General features: G+C 38.4%; 1 protein-coding gene across 2 annotated transcripts in view; it reads right to left on the bottom strand.

Moving 5' to 3' along the window:
- Positions 1 to 16575, bottom strand: part of LOC140732079 (carboxypeptidase inhibitor SmCI-like) — a 56257-nt gene that overhangs the window by 38827 nt on the left and 855 nt on the right. The window lies entirely within an intron of this gene.

Raw genomic sequence — 16575 nt, forward strand, 5'->3', positions numbered from 1 at the left:
TAATAATTTTACAAATGCGAACATTTAAAAATATTCCCATTAAATAACTTGTTTGTTATTTAACTTTATGGTATATTATGATTAGCCAATTACACAGTCAGAGGTGATGAAACAATAATAAATACTGACCAAAACAAAGTCCATATAATCCTAGCCAAAACCAGAATCCTACAAAACTTTTCTGTCACATGCTGTCTTTTTTTCCTGAAGGTGCAAGAACTTGTATTGTCCCTCTACAAAGTGTTGTCAGTCATTGAAAGTGACTTAAAACTGGCATAATATGAATTTCTGCTCTGCCTGGCCTTTCAGTTGGCCACTCAATTGCTTTCCTGAACAGATTTCCGGGACATAGGATGACCACTTCCTCAATAAAATGCTTCAGGAAGTCTTACTTAATGGTCTACTGTGACTCCACTTCCCTTCATGCTCAAAATCCCAAGGTAGTGGGGAAACAATGGCTAATTTCTGTTTAATTTAACTCTACGCTTTCTTTAAATACTGAGTTGCATTTTCCCTTCATGAATTCCATGAATTCCTTGCTCATCAAGTTTTCATTCCTTATACTCAGTGAAAACTGCTCTCTGTGATTATTGAAGAGCTTGGAGGAAAGAACTAGAGAAATTGAGCCTGGAGGTAACCTGCAATTTTAATGTTACAGGTTGGAGTTTTTGGGCCCTGCAATTATGCTTCAATTCATCCTCCCAAAGAATAAATGAAGTATAATGTTTTACATTTAGAAAGGTTTCCATGAGAAACAAAAACCAGAGTTAAGGTCTTTCTGCTGGATGTGATCATAACACTACAAAGTTGAGTAGATCTGTAGCCAAAGAACGCATGTCAAGCAAGAACCTGGTTTAAAAAAGTAAACTGAAATGGCAATGACAGTTAACATAATAAAGATGTTGGCATTCAAGAGTCTTTTAGATAGGCACATGGATATGCAGGGAATGGAAAGACATGGATCAGGAGCAGACGAGTTTCACTGAGCATCCAGTCAACTTCCCTGCTCTTTACTTTAACCCCTCACTCTCTCCTGGTTTCACCTAAAAACTTGTATTTCTTCTTCCCCTTCCTCCATTTCTTACTCTGATTTCTCATCATTTTTCTCTCAGCCCAAAACAGGGACTGTTTCCTCTTTTCCATAGATGCTGCCTGGCCTGCTGATTTCCTCCAGCATACCGTGTGTTGCTTGGATTTGCAGCATCTTGTAATTGGGCATTATGCACAGCACACACATCATGGACTGGAGGGTTCTCTTCATGTGCCTCACTCTTCTCTGTACTATGTTCTATGTAGGAATGCAAAGGTCTTCTGCAGTTGCATCAATAAAGAAGGAAAGGAAGAAAGAAAGCAGTGTCAGTTATGGATAAAGAATTCGATCTATGCACAGGAGCTGAAGTCGCACCCAGAATGCTGAATGAGTACTTAGCATCTCCCTTTACTCAGAAACCAATGGGAAAGTAGTTCCAATAGATGGAGTAAAAGACCGAGAAGAAAGGGGGTACTACAAAGGCTGGCAATCATTAAAATAAAAGTCACCGGGTCCAGGTGGTTGCTAAGAGAGATTTAAAGAAACTTTATGTAAGTATTTGCCATAAATCTTCCAATCTTCCCTCAATATTGCTGAAGGTCTACAAAGTGGCAAATGTAAAATCTTTGTGCATGGACTGGAATTATCTTGGAAGAGAAGACTCGAGGCCAAGTGGTACTGGAGAAGATTGATGAAAGGAATGCAACAGATATTATCTTAGCGAATTCTGAGTGTTTGAGAAAGGTCCTGCACAATAAACTGGTTTTCAAATTTCAGGCCTGTGGAATTAAAAGGCCACCACCAGCATTAATAGAAAATTGCCTTGAAAAAACAGCAAATGATTCCTTTATCAGAGTTTCAGTAAGGGAGTGGTGTTCTCTTTGGCTAATGATTGGAAGATTGCTACTTTGACATACAATAATGACTTAAACATGTATGTGCAGGGTAAAATTCAAAAGATTGTGAAAGACAGATAGCTTGCAATTGTTGTAAGCAGTGGAAAGCATAGTAATAGACTGCAAGAAAACATTGGGAAGCTGGCTGAATATACAGGCATGTAATTTCATGTGAGAAGTGATATACTTTGCCAGATGCAATATGGGCTAATAGAGTTCTAAAGCCTATGTAGAAACAGTGATCTGAAAGTACACATTCACACTTGTGTGAAGTTCGGAAAAGTTGAGGTAATAGTTTAAAACCACTAAAACTCTGGGCTTTATAAATATAGACGTAGGGCACAGAAGTAGGGGTGTTGTGCTGAATCCATACAAGAGAGTGTTAGGTTCCAATAGGAATGCTGGGTCCAATCTGGTCACTACGCTTTAAGATCAATGTGAATATTGCAGAGTGGGTGCAGGAAAGATTTTCAAGAATGAATCACAATCAGATTTAATATCACTGGCAGACTGCATGTCATGACAATTGTTAACCTTATGCAGCAGTACAATGAAATACATGATTAATACAGAAAAAAAACTGAATTACAGTAAGTATATAAATGTCTATAAAATAGTTAAGTTAAAATAAGTAGTGTAAAGAAAAAAAAACAGAAATAAAAAAAGCAGTGAAGGAGAGCTCATGGGTTCACTGCCCATTTAGAAATTGGATGGTAGGGCAGAAGAAACTGTTCCGGATCACTTAGTGTGTTCCCTCAGACTTCTGTACTTCCACCCCAATGTTAACAATGAGAAGTGGACTTGTCCTGGATGGTGGGGTGCCCTTATCGATGGACACCACCTTCCTAAGGCTCATCCTAATTGCCTCAGGGAAGAAGGATTTCAGGAATAAAATTAGAGTTGTAGAATCAAATGGAACAGAAACGGGGACTTTGTCTCAACATCTTGATGCTGGCCACAATGACCAATCTATTTGCCCAGATTAGGTCCATACTCTTCTACATATTCAAATACTCTTTAAAAGATCTCATTGTTTAACATTTCTAATTCCTCAGGCAACCTGTTCCATATACTAATGACCTGCTGTGTGGGAAACATGTTCTTCTGATCTTCAAATTTCTCCCCTCTCACTTTTAAACTTTACCCAGACATTTAAAAATGCCCCAACCTAGGAGAAAGACTGCCTATCTACTCTATTGAAGCCCCTAATAAGTTTATAAATCCTCCATTCCTAAACACAAATCATTCTTCAAACCATTTTTTATCCATTCCCAGTGTTCAACAGTTTAATTCAACTTCTTCAAAAGTTTTCTTAACTCCATACAGACAAAACACTTATTTTCAGCTAAGTTATTCAAATATTATCTTCTTCATAGAAACATTATGCCCATTCTAAATTATAACTAACATCATCAAAGAATTGTTTTGGTTTCCTAATTATGGTTTCTAGAACTGTACCATCCACAGGTGTAAAACTGATCAGCCTGTAGTTACCAGGGATGTCCTTATATGCCTTTTTGGAGAAGAATGTCTCAAATTTAAATTTCCAATCCTTTTGCACAAGCTCAATCTTTCCCCATATCTGGAAAACCCTGGAAAATTATAGTAAACTTTTCCCTTATTTTCTCACACCCTCCCTCCACTTAGCTTGGGATGTAAACCAATTCCACCAAACAACCTATCCACTTGAAGCATAGCCAACCTTTCCAGTAAAATGTTCTTGCCAGCTTTAACCTCATTCATTACTACTTTCATCAACAGTTCTAACAATATTTTATAAACATCCTCTTCCTCAGTAAGTGTCAACCTGATGTATTAAGTACCTTAGCTTTGCCACAAATCTTTAAGCACTTACTACTTTCTTTGTTGTTCCTCTCCTCACCTTTGGTACACTGGGCGGCAACCTTGCCATTTCTTTAGCATTTTTCTGTTGTTTACAAGGCCCAGTTGCTAGCTTGACACTCAACCCAGCATGAATGGAAAGTGTGCAAGGAGCCGGGTGGATTTAAACTGGGGAACACTTGCCTCAAAGTACAGTGTAGATGCCATTACCCCATCAGCTGGTTAAACCATTTTCTTTGGCCCTGGTATATTCCACCCACTTCTTATTAGCAGCTTGCTAGTCACATGCTGGTAAAAGACTCTTGAAATATCTTTAAGATAGTGCCATTCTATTTTACCAATTCTAATTTTGTTTACTTGTCCTCACAACTTGGCTCCCATGACATGCCCCACACATCCTCCTCCAGTTCTCATCAAATATTCAATCTGTTTCATCCATTGGGAAGGCCTCACTTTGTCTCTCCTGCTTTTCTCTCTTGCAACCATTTATTGCCTGAATCTGGAATAATCTTTTCTTTGTTAGTTATTTCTTGTCAATCTTTTTTCTCCACTTCCCAGGGCAATGTAGGTCTGGACTAGATCACCCCCTCATCCACAGAAATTACTCCTATTCCTGACTAAGAGTTCTACTTTATTTTTTTCTTGAGTGTCCATTACTAAGTTAATCCTTAGGTTATGTACAAAACACTCCTGCCAAGTGTTTTCCTATTGAGATTTGTTCCAGTTGGCCCATTGAATTCTCCAGCACAATCCCTAGGAATACCTCCTTCCTAACTGGACTGACCTGATCAATTCATCACTCTATAGAGCTTGTGCATCTCAGCCACTTCCCCACATATTGTTCCCTCCATGCCCCTCACTCACTACTTAAAGCCCTTAAAATATCCTCCAGCATGATCATTGAATCATAAACCAAAGAATTATCAAAAACCTAATGCACAAAAAAGGCTACTTGGCTCATTATATCTGTGATGATCACAGAATATGGCTTTCCAACCTAATGACAGCTTCCAGAATCAGGGACATAGCTCTGTGGGCTACAGCTCTTCAACAACACATCTGTTTATGTTTGATGAGGGCTTCTGCCTCTGCCACCCTATCAGGCAGAGAGTTACAGATGAATAGAATAGATGAATGAATAGAAATTTCAATTACCCTCTACAATTACTTTAAATCTATGCTCCCTGGTGCCTCACCTCTTTGCTCAAGGAAATAGATCATTCCTAGGTACTCAATCTGGGTCCTACGTTATTTTATCCACTTCAATTAAGTCTTCCTCAGCCTTCTCTATTCGAGGAAGAGAACTCTAGCTTGTCTAATCTTTACTCTTTGCTACCATTTCCCATTCACAGCACCTCCTCAAATTTAATTTGCATCCTCTCCATGGCAATTACAAACTTCCTGTAACATGGTGAAAAGAACTGTACACAGTATTCACTCAATCTGTGATCTAATTGGTGTTGCACGCTGTCCTCGAATATCCCCCTTGCTGTTATATACTATGTCATAGGTAATAAAGAATGGTGTCTTGCAAAAAAAGAACTGGTAATGGAATTGGGACGGCATTTATGATTTGCTCATTTCAAAGTGAATGTAGAAATGGAACTGATAGAATAGTTCTACCACGAGTTGTATTAGGCTTGGTATCCTTTTGTACTGCAGCAATTTTACGATTCAATATGGACATATTTCTTTTCAAGGAATGACACCCATCTTAGCACTATGTATTGATCTGTTGTCTGTGCACATGCTGTTGTCTACACATGCACATTGTTCTCTCTCACTCTTGCTGCTATGCGAATACACCAGTTAAAGTCATCTCCCGCGTGCGTGCTTTTAATTAATTGATATGTAGTTGTGCACAGACACAACAAAATTGGCAACGAGTACAAACCTGAATGTCAGAAAATATCGTGAATGGCACTGATAGTTACAGGACAAAACAGTGAGAGTTAGACAGTACTAGAAGGCCATCAAAGATGCTAACAAACATGTGAGTACAGTGCATTATAACAGTGAAAGATGCACTAAATTTAAAGTGAAAATAACGATGGCTTCAGTTGGGGAAGTTGACTAATGAAGGCTGGGAGTTGTTTTCTCAAGAGGGTAAATGTGAACAATGTGGAGGAGCGAAAGAAAGCCCCTATGCTTCTTAGCTTAATGGGTGCAAGAATGTATCGTCTCTTATGCAACCTAGTAACCCCTGAAAAGCCAGCAAACAAGGCATTTGATGAAATTGTTACTATTTTACAAAATCGTTTGAGCCCTAAACTGTTGGTAATAGCTAAGAGATTTAGATTTTGCAAAAGGAACCAGTCAAAAGATGAAAGTATATCTGAAATCGCTGCAAAATCGTGTAAACTTTCCCAGTACTGTACTTTCTAATGCATTAAGAGACAGGCTTGTATGTGACAAGCAGTGCCAAAGCACCCAAAAGAGGCTACTGTCTGAAATCGACCTAGCCTCAGAACAGGCATTGATGCAGCAGAACTACAGAAAAGGTTAGAATATGATGTGCGCAAAATGTCCCTGAATGGTGCAAAAAGCCATAAATGTTATTGATGTGGCAAATACTGCCATGATGTAAATAACTGTTGGTTCAAAGAAAAAATCTGTAGGAAGTGTCACAGCCAAGGTCACATAGACAGGGTGTGCAAGGCAGACAAAAAGCACAACTGAGTGAAAAGTTTCAAACACAAAACTAAACAAATGCATACAATGACTCTATGTGCAACAGAATTAGACAACACCGAGACGGACAAGGTGAACTGTCATGCCTAGAACTGTCATCGTATTACTGAAGCAGATCACAAAATCACCTGGATCACAAACTAAAAATGGAGCTGGATACAGGGTCAGCTTTGTCTATAATTCCAGAGGCTGACTACTTTCTAAGGTGTCGTTAGAGAAGATGCCAGTGATGCTAACACCCCACACAGGTGAGAAAATGTCTCCCAAAGGCGAGCTGAAAGTAAATGTGCATATGGAGGCTGAACACAATAGTTAGAATTTAATGTGTTGAAAAGTGGAGGGCCAGCACTTTTCAGATGTGAATAGTTGAGAAAAATCCAACTAGACTGGCACTCAATCAAAGCTCTCAGAGTGGCATCAACAGGCAACTACAGCTCAAATGGTAGCACTAACCAGAGACTGTCACAGCTGCTTAATGCTAATGAGAAGGTGTTTGTGAAGGGAACAGATAAACAGATTGAAGATTTGGCCAAAAGCTGTTCAGGATGCTGAAAATCTCAAAATGCACCCCTAGAGGCATCATTAACCTGTGGAAGTGTCTGTTTTCACCATGGCAATGAGTAAATATTAACTTTACTGAGCCATTCATGTTCCTGATTGCTGTGGATGCTCATTTGAAGTGGCCGGAGATTACCCCAATGATGTCAACCACCTCAGCAAAGACTGTCTCTCCTCTGGGGACTATCTTCACCAGAAACAGCTTACCAGAACAAACTGGTAAGGACACAGTACCATCACCGGACTTACCTCTCTGTGATGATGTCACTGACAGCAACGTGACACTGGCAACCGAGAGTGCTGTCTTAGACAAGACACCTACCAAACTTGATAATACTCCACTGGTCCAGAGGCGCTATCCTGAAAGAAACAGAGCACTACCCAAGAGACTAAACCTTTAGCACTGTGAAGTTGTTATGGACTGTTATTGTGAAAGCATATTTATTTGGAGTATGGGTTTATGAAAGGGAAATAGTATGTTTTGTACATATACAGTTTTATTTTGCATTAAAGGGGGAGGAAGTGTAATGTATGGATCTATTTCTTTTAGAGCAATGAATCCCCTCCCATAGCACTACATATTGATTTGTTGTCTGTGCACGTGTTGTTATCTATGCATGTGTATTGTTCTCTCTCTCTCTCTCCCCCTAAAGTTAAAGTCATCTCCCACGTGTGAGCTTTTATTTAATTGATATGTAGTTGTATGCAGACACAACACAATGAATTTATGTTCTACACAGCTTCTACTCAAGGTTCAAAATAAATTTATCATTAAAGTACGTATATTGTATGTCACCATATGCTATAACCTGTGGCTCAACTCCGCTTTCAAACCGGTAGATTTCACTTCTCCTTCGACAGGAACAAGAGGCGCGCAGGTCTAATCTCACCCAAGGAAAAATGGCGGAGGACACTCCTGCCACCTGCAATTGCAGTCTCATTTACAGTTAGCAATTTGGTTTTTTAAAGCCTAAGCTAGAACAATTGAGCCCTGAAAATGGAGGATCATTTCAGTAGCAAACATGAAACAACAGATCCAGTTTGAGATATCAGCTGTGGCTCAGTGGCCACTTGATTTATATAAACATTAAGGATCTAAGCACAAAAGTTGGACTGAAACCCAAATGCCGTTCTAAAGGTCAGCTACATTGTGGGGAAGTAGCTGTTTAAATGATGCATTGAATCCATTAAACATCTATTCTTATCTGCGTTTGCAGTTAGCCCTATTGTGAAGAAAAGCAACAGACTTCTCACCAACATCCTGGGTACATATTCTTAGATATAGTATTAAATATATATATCTGTAAGTCCCTCAACCTATGGTCATCAACTGATTGCCCTATTCGGGCAAATTCACAAGAGTTTTCAAAAAAGATATCAGACAGTGAAGTATTCTCATGATAACAATAGCGTTGAGCCTGTATGAATGCAGTCCTACATAATGATCTGCTTGTTGCAGATGAATTAGAATTGGGGCCAGGCTTAAGAATTTACAAACATTAAATCTTGTCTTACACCAACCAATCTATTGTCAGAATATAAATGTTAGTCTGAACTATTAGCGGGACTGGAAAGGAAGGGGCAGAGCCAGAATAAGGTGAGGGAGGAGAAGGAGTACAAGTGGCAGGTGATAGGTGAGGGGCGATGAAGTAAGAAACTGGGAGGGGATAGATGGAAGTGGTAATATGCCAAAGAAGGAATCTTATAGGAGAAGATAATTGAATATGGAATAAAGGGAAGGAGGTGATGAGCAGTGAAGAGAAGAGGGATGAGAGGGTAACCAGAATGGAGAAGGGGATAAAAGAGGGGAGTAATTACCAAAAATTAAAGAAATTGTTGTTCATACAGTCAGGTTGGAGGCTACCCAGAAGTAATATGAGGTCCTGCCCCTCCAATCTGAATGTGGCCTCATCATGGCAGTGGAAGAGGCCATGAACAGACATGTTAGAATAAGAAAAGGAAGTCACACTCAAATGGCCAGGCACCAGCAGATCCTACCTTTTGAGGTTAACAGTGCAAAGACGCCTGTCGAAGTGGCCCCTCTATTTGCTTTGGGTTTCACCTATGTAGAGGAGGCTGCACCATAGTCAGGAGGTCCCATAGATGACCCTGAAAGACTCACCAGTGAATTGTTGCCTTATGTCAAATACTTTGATTTAACTACACTTTGCCCTTGGTTAGCTTATGTTTTTATTTCAATATATTGTTGGGGGGGATGCTATATTTCCGACTGGCACACTGTTTAGATTGCAAACAGTTCTCAGGAACAGAATTTATGTAATTAACAACATAAATATTGAGAGAAATAAAAAAATAAATTAGCCTTTATAAATATGTTTAGCAATTCCATTCAAATAAATAGGTTGATTCTAGATATATTAGCTATAGTTGGCATTGAACAGTGAGTTCAGATCAAAGTGTATCAAATCCCTCCATTCAGGATACCATGGAAATCACTGAAGGGAGCTCTAAAATTCCCTATGGAATTGCCAAGTAACACCTCAATCTGATTCAGCCCATCACTTGCTTTGTTAAGAAGTCAGTTTTTATAATCAGGTAATCTCACACTTGACACATATTTCCCCCAAATCTAATTGCCTTCTTGCATAATTTAATCAGAAAAAAGCACTTGAGTGGAAACTTTCTAATGGTTCTTCCACGACGTGCTCTGTGCACTCATTTTCTGATAAAAAGTTATTTTCATTCCCCGTGCAGCCACCATAAATAAACTTCTCACACTTCCCATCCACAGATTGTAGTAATAGTGATGATTTTTGGCTTTACAGGGCCCTTCATCATTTGTTTGTGAGCGGACATCTCTCTTGGTTCAAAAAACCCAATATGTGGCATGTCATTTAACTTTATAACAACTTAATAAATCAAAATCTGAATGCCCAAAATCAAGAAACAATTGAATTCCAAACTATTACTATCAGTACACATTTCAACAGATTGTAAAGCCCGAAGTGTGGAGATTGACCTGAGCCAGTGTAAATTCAATGCACAGTTACTGTGTTAGCAGAGTTGGCCAATTGCACCGTCATAGAATATAAAACAATAATAAATACTCATCAAAACTAAGTGCATATAATCCTAACAAAGCCGAAATCTTAAAGATTATTTAAGAAAATTCTGTCACATGATGTCTTTTTCTCCACAGTGCAAGGTTTTGCACTGCACGTCTGCAAGGTGTTGTCACTTTCGCCCACCTCAAACACTGAATATGAATTTAGAATGGCACACACCTTGGATTTCTGCTCTGCCTGGTCATTCAGTTGGCCACTCACTTAACTTCTTGAAAGATTTCCTACAGAGAGGTGACCAGTTCCTGAAACAAAATGATTCAGGAGATCTTCAATTTCCCTAATGCTCCACTGTGAGAACACTTATCTCTTAATGACTGAAGTTCCAAAAAAAAAAATCACTAAATAACATGTCAACACTGTTTAATTTAACCTTGTATTTTCATTAAATATCGAGTTGCACCTTCCCACCACATACTGCTCTGTGAAGTCCCTGCTCTCTAAATTTCCGTTCCTTACACTCAGTGGAAAGGGCTGTGTGTGTGATTATGGAAGGGCATGGAGGGGTGAACTCAAGAAATGGAGCCTGAAGGTAGCCCACAACTGAATGCTAGAGTTGGAGTTGTTAGGTCCTGCAATTATCCTCCAACTTCATGACCAACAGATGAAATGAAATGCCACATTTAGGAAAATGCTTCATTGGAATGTAAGAAAATGGGTTATAGAAGAGTACAGCATAGGAACAGGCTTTTCAGCCCACAATGGCTGTGCCAGCCATGCCAATTTTAACTAATTCCAACAGTCTGCACATAGTTGACATCGTTCCATTCCCCACCTGTTGATGAATAAATATCACTATCACATCTGCTTCCATCACTTCCCTTGCCAGTTCATTCTTGGAACCTACCACCCTATGTGTAGAAGACTTGCTTCCAATCTCCTTTGACTTCCCCCTCTCATTTTTAAAGCAGTGCCCTCTAAGTGTTTGACAATTCCACCTTGGAAAAAGACTCCAGAATATCTAAACTATCGATACCTCTCATAATTTAAAATGCTTTTTATCAGGTCACCCTCAGAACCATTGGCCCTCAGATAATTTGTTTAAAAGTCTCAGGAATCGTTAATATCTGGAATTTGCTGGCTGTTGGATGGTGGACCCATAATAGATCAGCATCTTCAGAAAGGAACTGGAAAGGTACTTGAATTCGAACTGAAAGGGGTGGCAGTCGACCCAATGGGGAAATCCCTCCTTTCATATTCACCACAATTCAAGATTCACTGGTTTTATGTTCCACTCCAAGTATGTGACCCACCCATGGCTGGTTCAACATTGATCGCTGCTCATTCTGCTGATCTTCTCAGCCTTTCCACCTCACCACATAACAGGTTAATTGTGCAATCTCCTTCTCAGGAAGAAGTGGTTCCTAGCCTCACCTCGCCCAGGGGGGAAAGGTTTCGAGCCTCATCTCACCCAGGGAGAAATGGCAAAAGCTACTCTTCCATCTGTCACTGCAGCTGCTTCTACCTTTCATTTTTTTTCCAAGGTCAAGTTTAAAATATTTGAGCACACTGGACCATTTCAGTGGAAAAAGTGAAAAAAAAGGAATCTGTAGATTTAGTAGTGGCACAGTGCTCACTTAGCTTGTGGTTTCAACTGCCATTCTGGAAACCAAAGTGCAGAGTCTAACATAAGTACCCAGTTCTATAAGAAAACACAATGACACTGTTGAAGGATCAGTCTTGTGTATGATGGGGGAAACCCGAAAACCAACCATCCTTACATATAGTTGTAAAAAGGAACAATGTGTGTGTGTTTATCTGCATGCTACTATGAAACATCAGTAAAGAAATTTAATTTTTATGAATCATTATTCATAAATGAATGACTGCATTATGTGAAGAATGCTGTGCCTGTTTTCTTTTGTACAACACATCATGAAGAGTTTCTTCCAAGCTAGATACCACCATGTCAACTGCACTGATACGTTTATTTTATGATATTGAAAACCAGATGGTAAAATAATATTGTGCCAACTGCACCACAGATTTGGCAAAAATGCTATCCTTCATAATCCAATACATTATTGAGGACAACTGGAGTCTAAAACTTTAAAATACTTAATAGCAAATGGCAGGTTTAGTCTACTCCAATGAGCTTTAAAACCAAAATAATTTGTAATGTGAAGAATTTCCATCTCTTCCAGAATAATATAAAACATGCTTAAATTTATTAAGCTATTTCATGATTGTTAATTCTATCACCATTAATTTCCGTATTATTGTATTTTCTAACAGTCAAACAAAATTAAATGTTTGAACTGCTTAACTTTAAAGGACAGTACAATGACAAATTAGCTGGCTGGTGGTGTAATGGGACCTGCACTGGACTTGGAGCTGAGTGGTCCTGAGTTCAAATCTGGCAGGTGCCTTGTACACTTCCCATCTGTTTTACTTATTACCTTGTGTTTCTCTCTGCCTTCCCCCACCTTATAAATCTACTTCTCATCTTTTTTTCTCCAATCCTGCCGAACGGTCTCGGCCTGAAACGTCGACTGTACTTTTTCCATAGATGCTGCTTGGCTTGCTGAGTTCCTCCAGCAGTTTGTTGTGTTGCCGTCCATCTGTACTGGGTTGAGGGTTGAGCTAGCAACACAGCCTTGTAAAACACAGACAAAAATGCCAAAGAGACAGCAAGGTTGTCACCCAATGTGCCACAAGATGTGGAAAGGAACAATTACAAACCAGATGTGTGTCAGAATTAAATAAAGACCAGGAATGATCTTCTGAGATTTCTCCTTGGTGAAGCTGAGAGCTGCAGTCCTTCTCTGACGATGAGAACTATGAACTCATTTTACTGTGGAATGGATGTGTTAGTGATTTGCTGAATAGAGAAAAAGATTGCTCACAGCACAACTGACAAGCTATTCAGGATGTTTATATTACAAAGCATGAAAACAAATCTTGCTGATTACATGGTGTAACTCTGTACAAGTAACCCCTAAACCTTGACATTTATGCTTGCATTATCATTTTTGAACTTGAATTTATAGGCTAAATTTCTATATTACATAAAATTAAACAAAACTCTGTGTCCTTTTCAGTAAGGTTAAAGTGGACTTCTATTAAGTCCTTTCACTTTTTGAACTGGTTTAAAAGAATTAAATATGTAACAAAATATTTTATTAAAGAAGTAAATTGAATTCCTTGTTGACCTACTGTAATTGATAATTTCACAGCCCTGTGTAAAATGTAGCTGAACAAATTTGGATGGCAATTTTGATTCCTGTTTACTGCCAATTAATGCGGCTGAATTGGAGACTATGGCCTGTTAAGTGTCAGGTCGAAAAGAGAGAATGCCTGGAGCCCTACTCCTCATTGTTATCAGGTAACTATACTTGCAAGGCTAGGACATAGAGAAGATACGACTCACCTTCTAGAATTAAGAAGTGAGGACTGTTTGCATCTCTGTTCACTTATGAAAGATAGTCATTTTTGTAAGTTTCCAAAGAATATCAAAAACTGACCTCAATTCCATTGAGAAAGAGAATGTACCAGCCAACATTAATATAGAAAACACAATCTATCCTAATAAAATGCTTTGACAAAGCAGTTTAAATCTAAAGTAGTATCTTAGTGACATCAATTCTGGTCCAGTTAGCATAAGTATTTATGAGGAGCATATTGACCGGACTTATTTCTGAAAAGGGAACTTCGCTAAAAAATTTTTTTTAATTGTCTTGAAACAAGATCGTGTAATAAAAATCTTTTAATAAGAAAGTACAAACTACTTTGAAACATTATACAGCAATGAAATAAATGGCAATAAATTCAGTTAATGAAAGGCTAGTTGTAAAATTATATTTACGTTCTTTATTTGGTAGCTTATAGGCAGCATTTGTACAGCTAAGCACAGTGGCTACAAGTAAGTAGAACTTCTGTCCTGAGTATGGAGGGCAGCCAGGCCGTGAGAAAGCAAACACAGCTGCAAGGCAATGTTTTCAAATATTCAGATTTCCATGTGAACCTCACCAAAAGTTGGTAATGAGGGATCTGCTATAGAAACCTTGCAGGACAGATCTAAACTTAAGCCAACCTATTGTAGCAGAAAATCTAGACTAGATGATAAAAAAAATGACATGTGGTAGTGAAATATAAAGAGAAACACCTCCTAAGAAGACCTGCCTTAAAATAAGCCAGGAACAAATGTTTTCTGTCTACTATAAACACTAAACATTGATTATATTCAATTTTTCTGCTGACAAGGTTTTAAATAGCAAGTAATTTTCCAATTCTGAAATTAACTGATTAGCAACAAGTGATCCAATAGAAAAATGTCTTCTAAGTTCAAATAACTTTACTAAACATAAATATTTCCACTATAACTCAGGCAAATACTGTATATATTTAATGTAATTAGACACAGTGCTAAACAAGAAATTTCCTGTGGCCACATTACAGTCATGTGGCTCTACTTAATAAACAATCACAATCTCTAAAATATATCTGATATATAATATCTATTTTCATCACCATCGTCAATATTAAATAAATCAGTTAGTCCTGGTGCATTTTGCTGAGCAATGACTGTACAGGGGGCCTGAGTTTAACTCACTGGGGGAGCTCCAAAGAAGAAAGCCTTCTTAAATATAGTCTGATGTGCTTCATTTAACCTGTTGGATGAAGTCTGTCTAATGTAAACAGCTCCAAATCTCAATATTCACGTACTGATCCAGACTCGCTAGTTTCCATTTTTCCCAGATCTTCCCTTGCAGTCATCCCACACTCTGTTCCTAATAAAAACAAACATCGCAAACTTATTTGTTACTGATTCCTTCTTATGTTCTGCTGACCTTCTCAAGCTCCAACAACATTCAAAATCTTTATGCATTGACAGTATGGTCACACACCGCCACAAGAGAATGCCAAAAAATCTCCCCTGCCTTTATTTATCCAGATTGAATTAGATGAAAATCAACCACTTTTGAAGTAATTAGCTGTTTCAGAATTCATCAAAGATTTGTGCAAATACATTTATGAAAAATATTGTGGACTATTTTAACATACATAACACACCATCACAGGACTGTTTGATCCAAACCAGTCCAAACCGTGTCAACTGCACCAATACCTTTGAAGAAAAGGAAACCAAAGAATTAAATAATATTCTGGTCTGAAATGCAATCCCTGGAACAGATGTGATCATTCATAATGCATTCCATAACTGCACAAGCTCAAGTGATATATTGGTCTATAGTCTAAAGGAAAATTAATGGTCAGGTTATGCCCACCATCAAAGAAAGGCTGCTGAATAGGTTTCAATGAATTTCTACATTCTGTCACTTAATACAGAATTCTACATATTAAAGCCATATAGAGCATGGTTGAGCGATGTTAGACTGAGTTGTGTTGTTCCCTTGGGGTTCAATGTTGAATTTAACAATTTCAGATAACCAGCCTCCCTTTGTTGTGTTAGAAATAGTCTGTTCTGACACAAGGTCACTCACCTGTAACATGAGCACTTTCACCCCCATAGGTGCTACCTGTTCTATCATTTGCGGCATTCTTTTTCTTTATTTGAAAACGCCAGAAACAATTCCAGCATATTGTTGATTCTTTTGTTTTTCTCCCTACTCTTAAACATCCAATTCTTTTATAGGACTGCAGACAGATCAGCTGTAACTAATTAACTCACGCTAAAAAAGCAACTGTGGCAACAGATCAACCTTGGTTGCTACCCAGTTGATGATATTTCCCTTTTTTTTTCACACACACACATACTTTCTGCAACTTTACTCTCTGAGTCTAACCTGATAAAAGAACTTTATTTCTATCTCTCCATAGAGGCATACTTCTGCTGAATACTTCCAGCAATTCCTGCTTTCATTCCCTATTTCTAATGTCTGCAGTTTTACATGATAGAAACTTCTATTAGTTGTGCTGTTGCATTCGACAGTAATTGTGTGTCAGTAATTATTCCCACTGAATCTAAACCAAATTGTTTTGAAGTTTAAGAGTGCTAATTAAGAACCCCACCCACTGACTCATATCTTGTAATTTAGAGCACCACATTTTACTTGTAATTCCTTTTAAATACAGGGCAAAAATATCCGCAAGGCTGACAGCTTAAAATAAAATGACCCAGAATTTTATGCAATAGTAAAATTTCATGCTGACTAGTGCTGCAAATGGACCTGTTAATCTACACTTCCCAGCCAGTCCAATCCTTACTGGTATTGTCATGTCTGGAATGATCTGATTGTGTGATTACCTAGCCCGATGTCAAACTATCATCAGCAGAAGTACTGAGAACAGTTTTAATTTCTGGATCACACTAAATGCTGGAAGAACTCAGCAAGTCCTCCAGCATTTTGTATGTGTTGCTCAAGATTTCCAGCATATGCGGAAACCTTCGTGTTGAACACTTGGCTCAATCAGTTCAATTGCCTCTCGTTTTAAGCTTTTGAAAACTTCTGGCATTCAGCAAGGTTCAAAAGCACTTACCTATCAATCAATCAAAGGCATTAAAAATATAAAT

Source organism: Hemitrygon akajei, chromosome 8 (assembly GCF_048418815.1).
Source record: "Hemitrygon akajei chromosome 8, sHemAka1.3, whole genome shotgun sequence".
In the NCBI taxonomy this organism is placed as follows: Eukaryota; Metazoa; Chordata; class Chondrichthyes; order Myliobatiformes; family Dasyatidae; genus Hemitrygon; species Hemitrygon akajei.